Genomic DNA, 19,460 nt, shown 5'->3' on the forward strand with positions numbered 1-19,460 from the left:
GTTTGATTTTATGGAGACATCATAGGTGACCTAGTCAAACTTAAACCTATCTTCAGCCACACATCAGTGTCTTCCCTGTGTTGTCCAATTACTTATGTCATTGAAGAGTTGTAGCGACCTTTCTTTTCCAGCAGAAACGCTACCGCTGTTATACTGCCTCCATAAACTACTACATAACCATTCTCTGAAAGAGACAGTTAAATATTGGTGTTTCTGCCTAAGAGCTTTAAGTGTAAATATCAGTGAATTTTATCCTTTATATAATTTTGTTTAGATAATCCTTTTAGACAAATATGTTTCCTCATTTTCCTGTTTTGCAAAAACCAGAAAAATATTTCTGTATGTCATGGTATAGGAAAATTTTCATTCACCATAAATTGCAGTACCAGATAGCTCATTCTGCACCAGTGACGTTTCAAGTTTGCAATAATTCTGTACATTTTTTGAGAAATTCTAATGGTTCTCTTTGAAATTTCTTTATATCCAAGCAATGTATCTTCACTTATTAAAATTATCTGCTTTGGATTCTATTTTGTTTTGTTTTTGATAATTTTATTTCATATATTTTATTCCTCTGTGTATTTGCATGATTTTGCAATCTGTGTCATGGTTTGAGACCCTCAGAAATCCAATTTCCAGGTTCAAGCCCCCCTCCCACAATTTGCCCCAGTGTGAGAGGGTTTTTAGACAAAACACAACTACTCAGCATTGGGGGAAGGGGAAAAATACTTACAAGGTTTATTTACATACATATATAGATAGATAAAAACTTAACTATCTTTTTACAATGAAATAATATATTTACATTAGATTAAATTTCTCTTTTTCTTCAACAAGAGTCCAAGAAGAACAGAGAAAAGTCCTTTTGCCGCTTTTCAGGTCACATTTCCTTCATTTCAGTTTCTGTGGTATTAGTTAGTGTCTTTCATTTTTAAGGCAGCAGATTTAAGCATTGCAGTCAGAATTTTTCTGTTCTTACTTTGTGAAAATTCCAATCCCTCGAGCCTTCGGGGGATTTCCTTGGAGACTTTCACTTCTCCTGAGTTGGAACATTTAGGGCAGCTCTCAATTCAGTCTTTGCCCGAAGCATCCTACCAGAGCTCCTTTGCTCTGTCTCAAACTGCCAGCGTAGCAGCAGCAGCGGGGAGGCAAGGCCACCTCCTCTGCATTCCGTCCTGGTCCAGCTCTCAGGACGTCTCCGAGCTCTCAGCTCCCTCTCTCTCTCCCTTCAGCTGCCGCTGCATCTCGGGACTCTGCAAGAATGTGGAAGTCCACCCCTCCTCTCCTGGAGGTCTCAGGGCTCTGGGAAAGCAATTCAATCTTGCCCCCAAAACAGCTCTGCTGAGTTTTTTCTGGTCTGTTGCCAGCTCTTGGATGCGGTGGGCGATGTGGGCCTGGAGCTTGTACTCTCTCTCCTGCAGGATCTCTCTGCCTCTTCTAGCCTGGCTCCACGCCATCTCACTGCTGCTGGCTATCTTTTTGGCTTTCAGCCACGGTTGTCTGCTCAGTGCTGCTCCACTGCTGCTTTCAGTGTCTTCTGCTGCCCACTCACGGCAAGGAAATTTCCTCCAGCTCTTAGCTACATTACTTGGCCCAGCTTAACACTGTTCCAAGCTCCTGCAGACCCAGCCAGGGGGCTGGGGGGCTTTGGCCCCCAGCGGGGCTCGCTGGACCCTGCCTCCTCGTGGCTCAGACCATGGCTGACTCTCTTCCAACTACCTCATCCTCCTTCTTTTCTGGTCTGTTGCAATATGTTGATTTCTACAGTAGCAAAATGTAACTTCTGATTGGGCCCTAAACCAAGAACACCACCGCCTCGGGGGGGTTACCACTTTTTTTAACTCCAGGAGAAAACATTTTTTTTCCCCACCATAATCTGTTATATGAATTAGCAATTTCTAGCTTCAGCTGGGATACTAGGAAGTATACTGAATAAAGGTACCTGAGTTACTTAGAGCATCTTATTACTATTACCCATATTGCATGAGTCACATGCTAAGGAAGAAAGTTACACAAACCACCACTTTCTATTCACCACAAAACCCCAAAAATCACATATGAGAGGAAAACCTGGTTTATAAAATAGACATGCAAATGCCTGAGCCCTACAGCATTTTCTTCCAAAATTTCTTTTACCCTAGTCAGCCTACAGTTTCAAAAAAGCTACAAAATATTGTAATCCCAACCCTAGGAGCACACAAGAATAACCTGGGGACTGGAATAAACTGAATTTTTGGTCTGATTATGTTGGAGGAAGAGTTGCTGCCTGGAGAATTTCCCAGTAGGAACACATGGAGAAATATGGTTGAGTAACTTCTGACAAACATAGATTAGTGCTGTTTCAGGAAAATGAAAGTGGAATGAAGGTCAAGGACAACAAGCACTGGCCAGGAAAAATTTGTCTAATGTACTCATATTGTAATGCTGTTACACAAAACTTCATCTGAAAAGACATCAGTGTACAACATTGTCCACAAATATACTAGGTATCGTGAGGCAAATGAAGATAGTCTGCACTCTGGATCAACATTGAAATCTGGGGTTGAACTCAATAAAGTGGACAGGGAACACCATTCCAGGGACAGTGCATTAGTTTTTTGTACCTCCATTGAAATATGGGGTCAAACACAATAAAATAGACAAGTGAACACATTCCAAGGTAGTGGATTAATTTTTTGCACCTCCTTTCTCTGGTTATTTGACAATGCTTGTCAAGGCAACCTAACATATCACAACTTGTCCTTACCAGTTCAGAGGAAATCTGGCAAAATAATTCTATGACTTTTTCTGGAGAAAATGAACAAAAAGTGACCCTTAAAAGAAATCTGTGCCCAGTCACGGATGCACACACAGAGCACTCTTACCTCTGCCAGTACCTTACAGACCTCATGGTGCTACAACCAAAAAAAGCTACACAAATTGCAAGATGCTGCCACAGGGAGCGAGGGAGTGACATGTGAGTGACATGACAAACGTGTCAAAATGACACGTTCCACCTCTCACACTATAGAGAGCAATGATATTGTCGAAATTAATCTCTCAGCTACAGAAATTCTGTTTCAACATGCAGTGATTTGTCTCAGCCACAGACCACAGCACGAACCTAGAACTGTTATGGGGCATACTAGCTGCCCATCTAGTTAGCATCCTATAGGCCAGCAAGCACCTGACCTATAGCCATAATAGCAGTGGGATGTTTATATCCAGGCTTGTCTGGTGCTCTCTCAGAGGAGACTCTTATGGTTTGCACAGCAAGAACAGAAGTAATGAAGTAAGATGCACAGAGAAAATTATTTCAGAATATATCGTAGCAGCAGTAAGATAAAGTTTCCAGAGTATCAATTTTGTGTAATAATTCTGTAATGACATAACCAGGTATACAAGCAAACAACTCTAGAACAACATAAAGATACTTCCATTTTGTGATTGCAATGGCCATCATAATTAACATGTGTGGAAATTTATGCAATTTAGCAAGGATCAATTCAACCCACTGAAATGCTTTAAAACATGAAGGAAAACTGAAGTATAAACTTCAGTTTGTACTGAAATCAGAAATCATATTCTATTTCTCATCCTAATTTCCAGTGACAATTAACCATTTGAAAAGATGTTGCAAGCAACTTTGTCTCTGAGGCAAAGGCCAGGAAGCAACAGAGTAGATTTTCAGTTGGTAATTTCCTCAGTTTTTCCCATTTTGTGAAATAATCCCTATAGAACACATTTCACACAATTAGCACTACGCATTTCTCTTTCATATTTTTCTAAAAATAAATGAATAAATAGGGAAATCACCCAGGATACAATTAATTTCTCAAATACATTCCCAGCTGGAATTCCAAATGGGATTTTGTCTTGGTTCTAGAGGAGAATATTCCTAGTGTATGTACAATTGGAGACCTAGCAGGTACTTCAGAAATGTTCAGGGTGGAGTGGGGAGAAAAAGTGTATTTTCACTGAAGACAAAATATTTCTTAGTAATTCTTAACTTTGTATTGTGAGAGGAATATTTTCTGCTAATCACCATTGCACCATATACTTATTCTCTCCAGGCCTTGTGTTGCCAAAGACCTGCTGTCCTTGTGTCAACCTCTCTATATCTCTGCTTTCCGTGGGTCTAGATATATAGCTGGAATGGAAGCAAGGAGTCCTCGGGGAGTGAAAACATTACAGATGTCGACTTAGGTTAGAGACATACAGTTGTCTTTTGTGGTTCATCGAAAATCCTTGAAAAAGTAAAACACCTTTAAGAAATTAAGACTTTGCCATCCGCTGGAGCACTACTGGATTTTGCAGGACAGTAATTAATAGGAGAATATAACCTTGAAAACACAACGTAAATCATGTGAGAGAGTCAAAAAAGTCACCAGGAAGGAACCAGTTGATGTCTACTTCTCTATATCACATTTAGAAAAGTTACGGTTTAGTGGAATGGAGAAGCATAATTTCCTAACCCTTAATTGCTTTCATCTTGAGAATCAGGTAGTGTGCATTGGCGTGGAGGGGTAGGAAGAAAAAAATAAAGCTCAGTACCAAATGTCTACCTAACCTACTTCTTATTGCATGAACAGATGTTTACTCCAAGAATTGTTTACTTAACATAAGATGAAGTTTACCTCATAACTTATATTAATTATCACTGTAGTGGAAAAAAAATCTGGTAATGTACACAATACTATGAACATCATTTGAATAAAGAAAAATTTTCTCCATGCATGTTATTTAATAAAAATTATTGTACTGTAAGGTAGTGAAGCAGTGTCACCTATGCACCCTGCCCCATTATCCTTATTATCACGGAAAAAATTGAACAGGATTGGACCCAATGTTGACCCCTGGGTAACACCACTAGTTACAGGCCTCCAACTAGACTTTGTTCCACTAATTATCACCCTCTGGGCTAGTCTTCAATCCACCTCACTCTCTACTGAATAAGAACTGGAACTGGTTCTGAATTCCCAAGGGAAGAATAGTAGTGCAAAGCTTTACTGGCTTGCCAACATGACTGTTATGTCATTGCGTCACTGAGCTCTGAGAAGAAGTGTTCTGTAGCCAGATATCCTCACCGCAAAATAATGTGCTTTGCAGAGTGCTTCAATGTGACTAATGTATGTTTGGTGCGCTAATATTCTCATAGCTCAGGGTTCCATTTCCACAATCCCTCTTTACCTATCCTGTGATTTAATACCAAAAAAAATTGCCACAGTTCATAAAACTTGTTTTCTTACTGTCATTTTGCTGTCAAACCCCCATGGATGCTACACAGATCCATCAAATGCTTATCTCAGCCTTTAAAGAGGTGCTCCACAGAGAACACAATAAAAGAGTTAAAGAAATAGGTTAGATATGAGATTTTTAATTATCTTTTCTTCTATGCTTTCAATCCCTGCTTTAAGTAAATTCTTGCACTATTCCCACTGTGTCCCTTTGGAAGATTTCCAGTATTTAACTTGCCAATGTGACTTGCACTACCCTTTCTCACCAGAGTCTTTTAACTTCTTTTGTTGTCTGGGCACTATGTTGAAATTTAGCTTTTATCCCCAGATTCTATTTTAGGAAAGTATTTGCACAGATATGTGCACAGCAGAGAAAGAAATTATTTTCTATGTTACTCCAGTCTCATTTATTTTTAATGTATGCAATTTCCCTTTTTTTGTTAAGTACATTTTTCATATTATTTGTAGGAACTAAAAAGAATTTTATAATTCAAAATAAGTTCTTACTTTACCTAAAGAAAATATTAATGAAACTTTAAAAATGAACAGTTAGGAGAATTTCCAAACATAGGAGAACAGAGGGCATATAAATGGAGATGTATAGTAACATTGTAATTTTCCATCTGGTGAATAAGTATCAGGTTTCATCAAACAAGAACCTATGTAGCTGAGAAACTTCCCAAAACACAGTAATATTTGAACATCCATTGTTTTTCTATAGACAGAAATAAACAGCTGATTCTACACTTAAAAAGATTGCCATTTAACATGGTAGTAGTAGGATATTGAAGAAAAGAAACTAAACAACTTAAACTTTTGAATTTCCCTGAAATGGATATAGAACTCTCAAAATTTGAAGAACAACATTGAAAATCCAACACAGGATTTATCTCAAACAGTCCTCAGAATACAGGAGGTTTAATGAAAGAATCATAGAATATGCTGAGTTGGAATGGACCCACAACGATCATTCAAATCCAATTCCTGGCTCTGCACAGAACAACCCAAAGAGTCATGCCTTGAGCCTGAGGGCATTGTTCAAAAGTTTTTGAACTCTGGCAGGGTTGGTGATGTGACCACTTCTCTAGGGAGTCTGTTGCAGTGCCCAACCACCCTCTGGGTGAAAAACCTTTTCCTAATATCTAAGCTAAATCTCCCCTAACACCACTTTCTGCCATTCTCATGGGTTCTGTCATTGGTTGGTTGCCAGAGAGAAAAGATCAGTGCCTGCCGCTCTAGTTACCCTCAATTGTAGGTTGCAATGGTGTCTTTCCTCAGCCTCCTCTTTTCCAAGCTGAACAAGTCAAGTGACCTTAGCCATTCTTCGTATGGCTTCCCCACAAAAGTTTAGTTTGCAGCCTTAGTCTGTGATTTCATGAGCAGAGGGCTGAAGTCCCTTCCAGCTTGAATTATTCTGTGTTTCCTATCTCTACCTTTGAAAAGAAGATGCTGATTCAGAAAAAGTTAGTTGTTCCAGCTCTAGTGAGAGACCCCATATGCTAAGGGAATAGATACATACCTAAAATTTCACTGAATCACAAAAAATCTTAGAAAAAAAATCAAGCATTGGGGATTTTTCCAAACTGATAAAGAACTCAGGCAGAGTTAAAATCAAAGTTAGAGAGAATTGGTGCTCATGCTTACATAATTCATAGTTGCATCTTTGTTAAACTTTCATAAAAGTATCAGAATATAGTGAAACTTCCACAGAACTTGAGGATGAACCAGACATAGGAGTCTCATAACTCTTTCTTCCTGAAAGTATTAATGAGACACAAAAGTTATGGCAGCGACAAAGAGAAAACTATTCATTATGTTGTTACCTCTCCAAGGAAAAGTTAGAAAAATCAAGCCTGATAATAGGAAAAAGTCAGTCTTTCCTGTTTAACAAATGTTGGTCTCTGTGAACTGTGTCCTTTTTAGATAGAAAATCTGTGTCCTGACCCCATAACTTCTGTGCAGGTTACTTTCTACCACGTAGGGATAATACAAGTCTCTTAGTTGATCTTCTCTTTACTTACTAGATGTTTCTTTTGCACTTCTAAATTGTCACAGCAATAGCATGTGATGAATATAAAATATTGCCTTCATTTCGGCAGGAAATGTACTGAAATTTAAACTGTCAATAAAGGAAACTAGAAACAACAAAGGGCACATATGTTATATGTTATTGTAAAACAAGAAATCACAGCATGTATTTCTCAGCTTGCTCTTTCCTGAGATACAGTATATAAAAGACTTAGTGCTGGCAAGGTTTAAGAAAACCTCTGCACTGAGCTGCTCCTGGTCTTCCTACAGAAGGAAAACATAAAAAGTACAATTAAAAAACCCCTCTGAGTGTACACCAGTGCTGGAGTCCAAATTTATACTTTCAGCCAGGGTTTTTCTTTAATTCAGTATTGCACAACATCAAGAAGATGTTGACTTTCCATCAAATGGCTCTTAATCAGTCTGTTCACTATTGTAATTTACTAACTCTGTTACTAGAGAGCTTCATGTAACTGATGGTGGTATTTGATATAAAAAATTATTGATGTACAGTAAGTGATCTTTGAAAACCATCTTTAACTACAGCAAGCAAGCTTTTCAAAGATACCAATGCTTTCTCTTTTTCTTCTACTACATTATTCATTAATGATCTGAGTGTATTAATTGGCTTATTACTTGGAAATAGTCAGAGACTTTTTATGAATTGTAGACCACTGAGATCTTCATATCACTGACATTTATAATTAGTGAAAGGACTTAGATTTTCTTATGCCTTGAGCCCAGTTCTGGAGCATTTAGACAGTCTTTAGACATATATGCTCTGCAAGAATGAAGGAAATATTGAAGAAAGAATGCCTTTTCATATTTTTTTTAAGTTAAAAAAAAATTTAATGCCATTTTCACAAAAAATTCATGAAATTGATGCCTGTATCTCCAAAGAACATATACAGATTAAAATTGTGGCTTAAGAGAAATCTGTAGAAAAAGCATAATGAATTCAGCATAAGCCAGCACTCTGGCATTTTTAAAATTTGAAAAATTGTTGAGATTTCCTGCGTTGTGCTGTCATCTAAAGAGTCTAATATCCTCAATACTGAGAAGAAAGGTTGAAAAATTATATCTGAATATCTTTTAGCTACTTTATTCTGTGTCATTATTGCTGCATGACATAATTGCTCAACAAAACACGAGAGTAGACTACATCAGAGAAGTGGGAGGGAATATTTGAAAAGAATGTTCCATATTGCCAAAAAGCTAAACATTTTGCTCCAACAAAATAACAAAAAAATACAGTCAAAGAAGGTGGGTGCAGAAAAAGGAAGGGGAGGGGGGGCAACTGCACAATAATATGTAGTATTTTTAAGAGGCATGGATTACTCATTGCTTGCAAAAAGCGAACTAAAATATTTCTATATTGATTTACAAAGTTTTCATTATTTAAACCTTGTAAGATATGAACTTCTCTTCTGTGACCCTACCCCTTGTTATCTTCTCTGTAGCCCTGGTCAAAGGGGAAGATGAGTAATCAATGACTGCAAACAGTACACAAGTTGCGTAGCAATAAATTTACAGTGGGATATCACTACTTTCTGTTTTGTTCTCTGTAATGATTTGAACACCCTCTGAACAGAGAGGTGTTATCCACCGTGCTTCCAATATCTTTCCTAAGCAGTGGTAAGCTACTTTTGAACCATAATAGTCTGTGTATGGTGTTTTCTATAATCCCATGTTTTATTTTACTCATGTGGATATAGAGTTTTATTTGCAATTTTTATTCAGCATCGTAAGACCCTGATGCAGTTCTTCAGAGTCAGTTTTAGTTTGAACTGCCATGAGGTAGATTTTTTACTGAAAACTTCATAACTTTTTTTACTCACCTCTTTTTCAAGCACTTGTACCGTAACTGCACCATTTCCTCCTGCTCCCTCACTATTATTTTCCCTCCATGAGTCAACCTGCCCAGATTCACCAGTGCAACATCGTATCTAAAGAGAAGAGTAAATATTTACTGCATTATTGAAGGCACATGGGGTTATTCCTGGAAAAGTGTGGATTACTTTCTTGGAGGCACTCTGATAAGACAATGAAATATCTACCTATTAAGGCTACAGATTTTGTCCTGCACTTTTTTAAGACTGTAAGTATTCCAAATATGCAAGGTGTCATGGTTTGAGAGCCACAAAATCCAATTCCTGAGTCCTAGCCCCCCCTCCCACATCTCAACCCAGTGTGAGATGGGTTTTCCAGACACCATACAAGACTCAAATTGGGGGGAAGGGAATATATTACAATACACTGTACAAATAAATACTACAATACATTATATACAATCTTAACTATCTCTACCATGACAAAACAGTATTTACAATAGATCAAATCTCTTCTCCCTTCCAAATAAAAGTCCAGGAGGGAAGAAGGGAAAGATCCTTTCCTCTCTCTGAGCAGCAAGTCTTTCTAGGGCAGCAGTGTCTCTTTCTCTCTTCCATGCAGCAGCTGTAGCTGGATCTTTGCCAATACACACGAGGGGAGTCCAAGCCCCTCGTCCCTTTGTCTCCAAACAAGGGTCTTCTCTTCCGTGGGCTGCGTTTCCCAGGACAAAGGGCGTGTCACCATATCATATCGCAAAGCACAGGGGTCTTTGCGACGGTCCTTATCTTCAGGGGGATTCAAGCCCCTTGCAGAGCTTCTGGCTCTGATCTCAGGCTGCTAGCTTGCTTCTTAGCTTAGCAGCAGCGAGGGGGGAAGGCCAAGGTCACCGCCCTCCACATTCCTTCGGCCATCCCAGTCCAACTTCCCGGGACACCTGAGCTTCTTACCTCCTCTTTCAGCAGTGCTGTAGCACTCTGAGACTCTTCTCAAGCAAGAGTCCATCTCCCTCCTCCTAGGAGGGGTCTCAAAGGAGTTTGGGAGAGTTTTGGTTGCAGTCCTTACCCCAAACTCTCTCTCCGTAGTGGCTTAGTTCTCTTTCTGCTGCTGCTTCCCTTTTCTTCTTTGCTTAGCTGCATCTTGTCTCTAGCTACTTGCTCTTATCTCTTGGCTCTCTGTCACTGCTTCTCGGTCAGTGCTGTTTTGCCGCTGCTCCCTTTGCTGCAGAAGCTTCCCCCAGCTTTCAGCTACAGATACTCAGTCCAGTTTTAACACTGTTCCAAGTCCCTGTAGCCCCCCAACTGGGGTCCGGGGGGGCTGTGGCCCCCCCCTGAAGGGGCTCCTGCCCCTTCCTCGTGGCTCACAACATGGCTACTTCTTCTCCAACAACAACTCCAACTACAACCCTTCTCTTCTGGTCTTAGTGATATGTTTATATTTTGCAGGAGCGTTCATTGGCTCTACCCCAAAGGGTCACCACCCCCTCGGGGGTTACCATTTTTTTAGCTCCGGGGGGGGGAACCTGTTTCCCCCCACCACACAAGATATAATATTTTTATGAAACAATTAAATTTTGTCAGAACCTGTTCTTTAATCACTCTCAGAAAAGTATAGATAATATTTCACTTTTTAGATACACTGGTGGTATAGATAGCCATCAAGAGAAATAAAACAGTATTTTTTATTTGCATCTTAGAGGGATCTCTAAGTACCGCTAGAGCAAGAAAATAAACTAACAGAATTAAAACATATAACTTTAACACATATGGTAATGAAGGAAATACTGTACAGATATCAACTGGGAAACTAAACCTGCCAGACTAAATACAGTTGCAATACATAAAACATCTAAAGTAAAACCATTGAATTACTCATCTATTGGACTATGATCTACACAGGGAAAAGGCCCCCTTTTTACAAGGTTGTCTCTGTCAGTTTAAACCCTGCACTTTGAAATTCACTAACTACCAGCCAGTACCCAGGAATCCCCCTTCAAAGGAAACCTTAGGGTTTTCTTTGAATCCAAAAAAAACCCCGGGAGATTGCTACATTTCTTTTCCAGATAGAGCCATGGAATTACAAGAAGAATCTCTTTATACTGCAATATCTGCTTATACAGCAGAAAAGTTGCATATTCATTTGAAAAAAATAAATATTAATAATGGCATATTCTGAGCTAGTTAATAAGCTTATTAATATATCATGCTGTCACAAATAATGTTGTGCTCTATCCCTAGGTTCAACTGAGTAGCATGCAGTGGAGGACTCAAAAAATCGTTTCCTCTTTCCTTCTCTCCTCTCCTTCATCCCAGAGATGAATTTGACCACAAAATGGAATGTTTGTCCTACAGTGAGGCAGAATTACTTTGAAGAAAATGAGGCTTTCCACAGATTCAGGAATCTTTCACATCCAGGGTGATTCTGGATCAAGACATTTACCTTACTACGTTGTAGATAATTTACATCAGTGTTTTAGCAAGGATGAGATTTCCACTCTCACTGTCAATTCCTAAAGCCAGATACTCTTTTTATCTTCCCTGGTATGCCTTTTGTCTGTATTTCCATAGCAAAATTACTGTATTAATAACTCAATAACTAAAAAATTATAGATTGAGGGAACACCTAGGAAGAATGATGAATGAAAACATGATATGAAATACAGCAAAACTGAAGTTCAGATATTTCAAATTTGAATGCTTGACAGAATAATTTGGAATCCACATGAATGGCACATGCTTTGGTGACTCATATTATAAGGAGATAATGGAAATTTTGTTGTGGAAATTTGGTTCCTGGCTCACCAAGGTTTGGTTCCTGGCTCACTCATGGGTTTGAACCGTTAATCACTCACTCATGGCTAGGCTTCGCGAACGAAGATTTGGGAAGGGCTCTACCCATTTTTCATGCAAGCGCGTTGGTGGCTAAAAAGGCCAATACGAGAAAGGCAAGTCCGGTTGCAAAAGACACAGCAGAAAGACTCCTTAGATGGTATATTCTGCAAGGTTCGATTCTTTCTGCGTTGTCTTTTCTCCTCAAGAGTGATCCTGCGTGCCTTCTCAAAAGCATCAGCAGCGTTATAAATGGTCTGTCTCCAGGCCTCCCGATTAGAGGCCAGAGTGGACCAGTTATGGTGATCAATATGCCCGAGGCTGAGTTGTTGCTTCAGGGAGTCCTTGTATCTTTTCTTTGGAGCTCCTCTCTTGCGGCAGCCAGTGGCAAGTTCACCATAGAGTAGGATCTTAGGGAGGCGGTGGTCCTTCATCCTAGAGATGTGCCCTGCCCAACGCAGTTGCGTTCTCAGGAGCATGGCCTCAATACTTGTGATTGCTGCCTGTTCGAGAACAGATGTATTGGTCACATAGTCTGACCAATGGATGTTAAGGATTGTACGGAGGCAGCGTTGATGGAAGCGTTCTAGGAGACGCAGGTGGTGGCGGTAGATGACCCATGATTCGGAACCATATAAAAGAGTAGACAGCACTATGGCTCTGTAAACACTGATCTTGGTGCTTTTCTTCAAGTGTTTATTACGCCAAACTCGTTTATGGAGTTTTCCAAAAGCACTGTATGCCTTCGCTAACCTATTGTCTATCTCCCCATCAATCTTACCATCTGAGGAGATGAGGCTGCCTAGGTAATTAAACTGTTGGACTGAATTGAGTTCTGACTGGCCGATGGTGATGTGGGGACGGTGGGGGACTTCCTGAGGTGCAGGCTGATGGAGAACTTCTGTCTTCTTTAAGCTGACTTCCAGCCCAAAGAGCTCAGCAGCCTCTGCAAAGCAGGATGTTAAACGCTGCAGAGCTGCTTCTGTGTGGGCAACAAGGGCGGCGTCATCAGCATAGAGCAGCTCCCGGACAAGATGGTTTAGGGAGCTGCTCTATACCGTTAATCAAAACAAGTTCATTTCAGTAATGTTAAAGAACAAGTACTTAAAGGAGAATTTCTAAAGACAAGGTACCAAAATAGTTGAAGAATACTACATGAAGCAGTCTAGGTACATTAAAAAAAACACTACCTGGTCAGCTTTTATCTCTTTAAACACGGTCACTTAAGGAACAAACCAAGCACAAAATCCCACAGTGATATTTTACAGTAGGTAATTCACCTGAAGGACCTTTCTGTGTGTCAGAGAAATGATGTCAACTGTAAGAGCTCATCATTCAAAATGTAAAATATTTTTTCTCATTGCTGGCTTAATTTTGAACACACTGTTCTTATGTGGGTGGGCTCAAGAAACTGAACATTTCCAGTAAGAGCTTGAAAATTTTGCAAAGGCTTAAGAACTTCTTAGCAGAACTATCTTTGCAATTCTCAGTTTAAGGCGACCAGAAACTTCTGAGCTACCTAGCATATATACCCTGCACTGGTAACGCCACTGCAATGTGTATTAGTCTCTTGCAGGCTCATAGGGAAATACTGGCTTGCGAACATAGAGCCAGTCCCACACTCAACAACAGAAATGTCTGGAGAAGGACACCATAAGATGCTCGTAAGCATCAGCTAAAAGGTAGTAAAGGATTGAAGAAAGTGACAAAAAGGAAGAGATTTTCAGATCTATGACAATCTAGCAAGGCAAGTACCAAACCACCAATTTTACATATGAGCTAGAAGCTTATCCCATTATAAAGCAGTCACTCCTACCTATGTGTGTGAGCGTGTATGAGGAAGGGGGTGATGAGATGGGGCAGAGAGAAGGGAGGGAGAAAGCTGTCTAATAAACCTTACGAGTTAGCTTTTTAACTCCAAGCTTTTGGATAAGTCTAGGAATGCAATGTGGAAAATGGTAACAAACACGGGCTGAAGGGAAATCTTACACCTAAGTCTCCAGCAGTGGCACAGTCATGAGTGTGGTTGGTTTTATCATATTTGTAAAAACTGAACAGAAGGCAAGGCAGAGTGGGAAGTGTGGGCACGATTCATTTGAGTAGTGGGTTGACCAGTGGGTTTAGTCTATACATGCTACCCAAATGCCTGTCCTGGAACATTAAATTATTGTAGAGCTTGTTCAACTGAGCTTTTTTCATTTTAACTTTTTAGTTTTGTCTTCTTCAAAGTAGAATGCGTCTTTCCAAGCTAATCCATTTGCTTCACACAAATTTATGGCCTTTCTCAAAAGTTCATAATCAAGAAACAAATCATAAATTAACTGAAGCAAAATATCAGCTTACTGGCATATAAAATTAGAAAACAGCTAACTTATGTTCTGCTTTATCCTTGAAGGAATAGAAGTCATGGTGATTTACATATTTAATTTTTGTACAGTTAACATTAAAAAGCTTTCTGTTCCACCAATTCTTACCTTTTGCAGTCACATTCTCTGTGTAAAATCATGAAGTGATGGTAATGATGAAAAATGTGGCAGAAGTGGCAAAAATAGAGAAGGTAGATATTATTAATGGCTCAGTAAAATTGCACATTGTGAAATTGCTGTGTAGCTCATGTTCGTTCTTTCTCCTGGCCATTGTCCTGCAATTCTGAGTTAGTTAAAATTTTCATCAGTATATGTATCTCTTGTTTACTGAATCTTTGCCTTCATTTCTTGAAAATCTCATATCTTTTTCCCGTTTTTTTTAATGAAGGGAAGAGATTTAGCAATTGTAATTTAAATTTCATTTTTCTCTGAATTACAGAGTCCAAGTAAGAGACAAAGTGAAAGAAAATTACTCTGTGAAGTTCAGTTGATTGTTTTGTGTTGCAGGCATCCCGATCTTGAAACTCTGCTCAGACTGGTTTTGCTACCATTTTCTGAATGGCTATATTCTAAAAAAAAAAAAAAGACATCTCCCCAGATTTCCTCTATTAATAATTTCTTTAATTGCTTAATGTGAACTGAGAATTTGAAGAGATTCAACTACATGCCCTAAATTTTTTTGAAGCAAAAAGGCCATTATCAGAGCACATAATAACCTAGATTATGATTTAAAAACATATATATATTTGATATTCAAAATGATATCTGTCTCCAGTCCTATGTGCATATGATATTACTTCAGAAATTACTGTAATAATAATTATCTGATAAGGCTGGGAAGACATTTTCATTTCAATTTCACAGGTAACACTGATTAATCAGAAATAAAATTTCTTTCAAGAATTTGAAATAAAAAATGCATGATAATGTCTTGAATTTTGCTAATCATAAAACTATTTTTAAAATTGTGGGAGTTTAACTTTTGCATTTTATAGGACTCTGATATTTAAACATAAACACAGAGACTATATAAGTTTATATGCACATATATGTTATATCAGACAAAGCATATCCATAGCATATATAGGATAGGTACTATAGCTTTGCACGCACGTATCATCTATACATACAGTAATGAACATACATTACACATAACATGTAAAATATGTAGAAAGTAAACACTATATGTAAAAATATTTTTCTTAATAATTAAAAAATAATCAAGATTTTAAACTCTTTATAAAGGGAAAAATACATGCATTTCAAAACATTTATTTATTTTATGTGTTTTCCAACCTTGTTTTTTTCTCCCCCAGTTACTCCCATGATTGTTGTATACTTAATTTATTTTTCTTAAAAGCCTCTATATCTGTTTATGTACAATTATTTATGAATAGAACTTAACCTTATAACTGGTACTTATGCTGGTAATCAGAAAAATAGATATTATAAAAAATTTAAACATTAAGTTAATATTGCAGTTTATATTCTGATTGCTTTGTTATATGGTAGTTTGTTTTCTTGTTACTTATTCTAACTAACCATTTATAATAGCTACTTTAAAAAAATTTCATTAAAAAAAATCAATGCAAATCAATGGGCAATTCAAAGCAATTTTCTATGTCAATAAATATGATATATATTTGAGTACATATAACATATCTGATATGTGTATATAGATATTTAGAATTATTTCCTCTCCTCATGTGCAGAATAAGTGAATAGTTGTCTAAAAAGATGTGAGACCCTCTAATTATTTAGACTTTCTTCAAAGATCATTTCAAAGAAAATTATGAAAAAATTATCACAGAAAAGCTATGGCTTACTATTTGTGATGACTCTTTCTCACCAATCTGACTCTTTCTCACCAGTAAATCTGGCTGCTGGATTCTTCATTTCAGAAGAATGCCAAACTAGGCAGGTCAAGGCCCTTAAATGCCCTTGGGTACTTGATCTAAGCTGTCCTCCTCTGAGTGGATGGAGGGACCAGATGATGTCCAGATGTCCCGAGCAACTCAAATTCACCCAGGACTCTATTCTGTGGTGCTCTGGAGAGGCACCAGAATTACTTGCTGAGCTTGAGACTGAGAGAAACCTAGCAAATACAGAAAATCCTCACAATTAATAACATAAACTACTTAAAATGATGAGAGACAAGTCTTCATAAAGGAACCAACTTTTTCTAGTGTAGCTGTTCTTGAAGTAAGAAGGAATTTGTGACTAACATCTTCTGTGGAAGGTGTTTGTCCCATCATTCTTTTGCAGAACCTTCTGCATTTGCAACACCTGTGGTGTTATTATGTCCACAATAGGCAAAAACCTCCTGCTATTTTTATGTAGTGTGAAGCAAGCACTGGAAAATTGTGCAAAATATTTGCATTCAGTGATAACTAATATGGAATTCTCTTTGTTACAATAAAACCACACTTAAAAGTTACAGTGTACTATTTCAGGGGAGGATTATTTTTAATTTATTATGATGCAATTCATTCTTAGACTGCAGTACAGTGCAACTATTGGACTTAAGTTGAAAAACTAGATGGTCATGTGGAAAAAGATGTCTTTCTTAAGGTGGTAACAGATGATATTGATGATTTTCAGGATTAACAATTCTGAGGAAATTGTGTTAGAAAAAATGTACTAGTATCAAATGAAATTAAAATCTTAAAGATTTTAAAGATGTATAAAGATCTATGCTTCTTTATATATTGAAAATATGTAATTATACCTCAACCTCATTTCACAGAAATATTCCAAGACAGAGGATACTGTCGGAGAAATGTCAGTTCTGAATGACCTTAAATGTTAATTCTTAAACGGGTAAAGTGAGTTGAACTTTGCTACTGCCCTTTGTACATGTTATTTTCCTCTAAGAATGAGTCACAGAAATTTTTTTGAAATCTCATTTAAAAATGTATTGACAAAAAGGTTTATAACTTGTTAATAGATTGTTTTGAAAAACCTTCTTTATTTATTAAGGAAACAATTGTGTCTCACTTGCATTTAAAATTTAGACTGCCTATTTAAAAGTTTCACCTTTGTCAGATAAAATTTTCTTTCAAAAACAACCCCTATCTTTCATTCTGCCTGTCATCAAGGTACTTCAGTTTTTGAGAATCCTGTAGAGACAGAATTGTTTTTAAGGCCCAGATCTCATTTCCACCTTACATTGCACCTGTCCAGCATGCTGAGAGGAGGGAACTGACATTTTCATGTAGCTTAAAGGAAAAATACTCTCATTTCATGAAGTCCGGCTTTCTAAAAGTTCACACATTGAGAATAATTTGTCATCTGAGATATAGGATGATATTAAAAAGAGAAGTGTTTAATATCAGCTGACATCGCTAAATGGCCATTTTGTAACCTGTGCAATATAACTGCAAGAAACTATACAGAATTTCTAGCAATATTTTTCCTATGGCTTTAACAGAAGAAAAAAGCAGTAACCTCCCTAATCATTTTCCTTCCTAGGAAAATTTATTGCATAATAATTGTCTGTGAAGTTTCTACGTGTTCCTCTGAAGCAGGGATGTAGCAATGTGCTGGACTGGACAGCCCCCTTATAACGTTTAGACTCACCTCATACATCTGCATGTGAACAGCAAACTTTCTTAGGAAAAGATCAGGATCAAACCCACAGCATACACACACACCCCCACACCATTTTTTATGCTGCATAAAGAAGTGAGTTGACACTCTATGGAAAATGTATTTTGAGTGGGGATTATGCAAAAAAGATTTTGAAAAAGTTAAAATTTGAGCAATTAAATTATGAAGTATCCTGAAGTCTGATTTTATATGATCTTTTTAGTTGTGGCTTTACATCGTATTTTTAATTGTGCTCTCTTTTCGCTTCTGATCCATGACTAAAAATTATATCCCAATTAACAGGTAAATTTCCCCCCAAATAAAGCTATGTGATATATATGTGGAGTTTTATTTTGGAGCATTACTGCTACTGAGAATATTGAAGAGAGATTAACTGAAAAATAAAGTGATGTCACAGGGACATATACAGATTTATGGTTCTCTTTAATCTGTCTTGTGGACAAGTGCAGTTTTTAAAATATGCATTTAGATACGCATTAAATTTCTGTGATTTAAAAATTTTGACCTTAATTAATCAATTTCTTTTTGTCCGGGAGTATAAATTCAGGAGACATAGGAAGGAATTCTAGAAAGAAGAATTAACAAGATAATATCTTTGAGAGGAAAGGAAAGATTATTAGCAAGATGAAAAGACTGGGAAAGGAACTGGCTTTATACAATGGGAATCTGTGAAAGAGGAGTGGAGGGTCACAGTTAGATGTGTGATCTGTGGTAGGGTGATGTGGGTGAAAGGAGAAAAATTATTGGCACTGAATAACAAGATGTGGATACAATAAACATCAGATTAGAAATTAGGTAGGAAACAGGGCCCACAAGAACTTTCACCTGGAACATGGAGGGATAAGAAAGGAATGATCCTGGTATGTTATAATTTATTCCTGAAATCTACAAATCTACTCTGCCCGTTGAAGATTGATTTTATTCTAATATTTTTGTGAACAAACTTTCAAAAACATTTGCCAAAACATTCCAAATGTTTATGTTTATCAATATCTGACAAATCAAATTTTTCATTTAATTCATTGTTAAAGTTTTTGTCCTCAAGTAGTTCATGAACCTCGTTCCACAGCTTATGAAAGGCTACACTATGTTAGAATGCATTACTGCTTTGAACACTACTCTGCTTTATCAGCCATGGTCAGTATTTTCAGAAATTAGTATCTCCAGAAAGTATTCTAAGTTGATATTTATCCTGAAAATTTTCAAAAAAATACTGAATCCTAGCAACTGCCTTTAATAACTATCAAAAAAAAGACAGTGGGACAATTCTGAATGCTGTCAGATTCATCTATCAGGAATTTAAATACTATTTTTAGAATTGCTGTTGGAAATTAACATTTTATATGCATACATATACATATGGATACATATACATATCCATATCCATGCATATATGGATGTTATCTTTTCAGTTATTGTGCTTGATAATTGTTACAAAGGTGTACGTTTTATTAGTAAACTTAAATCTCGGCTGTGATATATGAGAGACAGGCATTAACTATTTGATGATTTGATTTTTCTTACTAGGAATAACACTTAAACAGAAAAATAATATAATTTTTTTCAGTCATATTTTGGGCACCTTC

The sequence above is a fragment of the Neopelma chrysocephalum genome, unplaced genomic scaffold (genome assembly GCF_003984885.1).
Source record: "Neopelma chrysocephalum unplaced genomic scaffold, ASM398488v2 Primary Assembly neopelma1_22b, whole genome shotgun sequence".
Classification (NCBI taxonomy): Eukaryota; Metazoa; Chordata; class Aves; order Passeriformes; family Pipridae; genus Neopelma; species Neopelma chrysocephalum.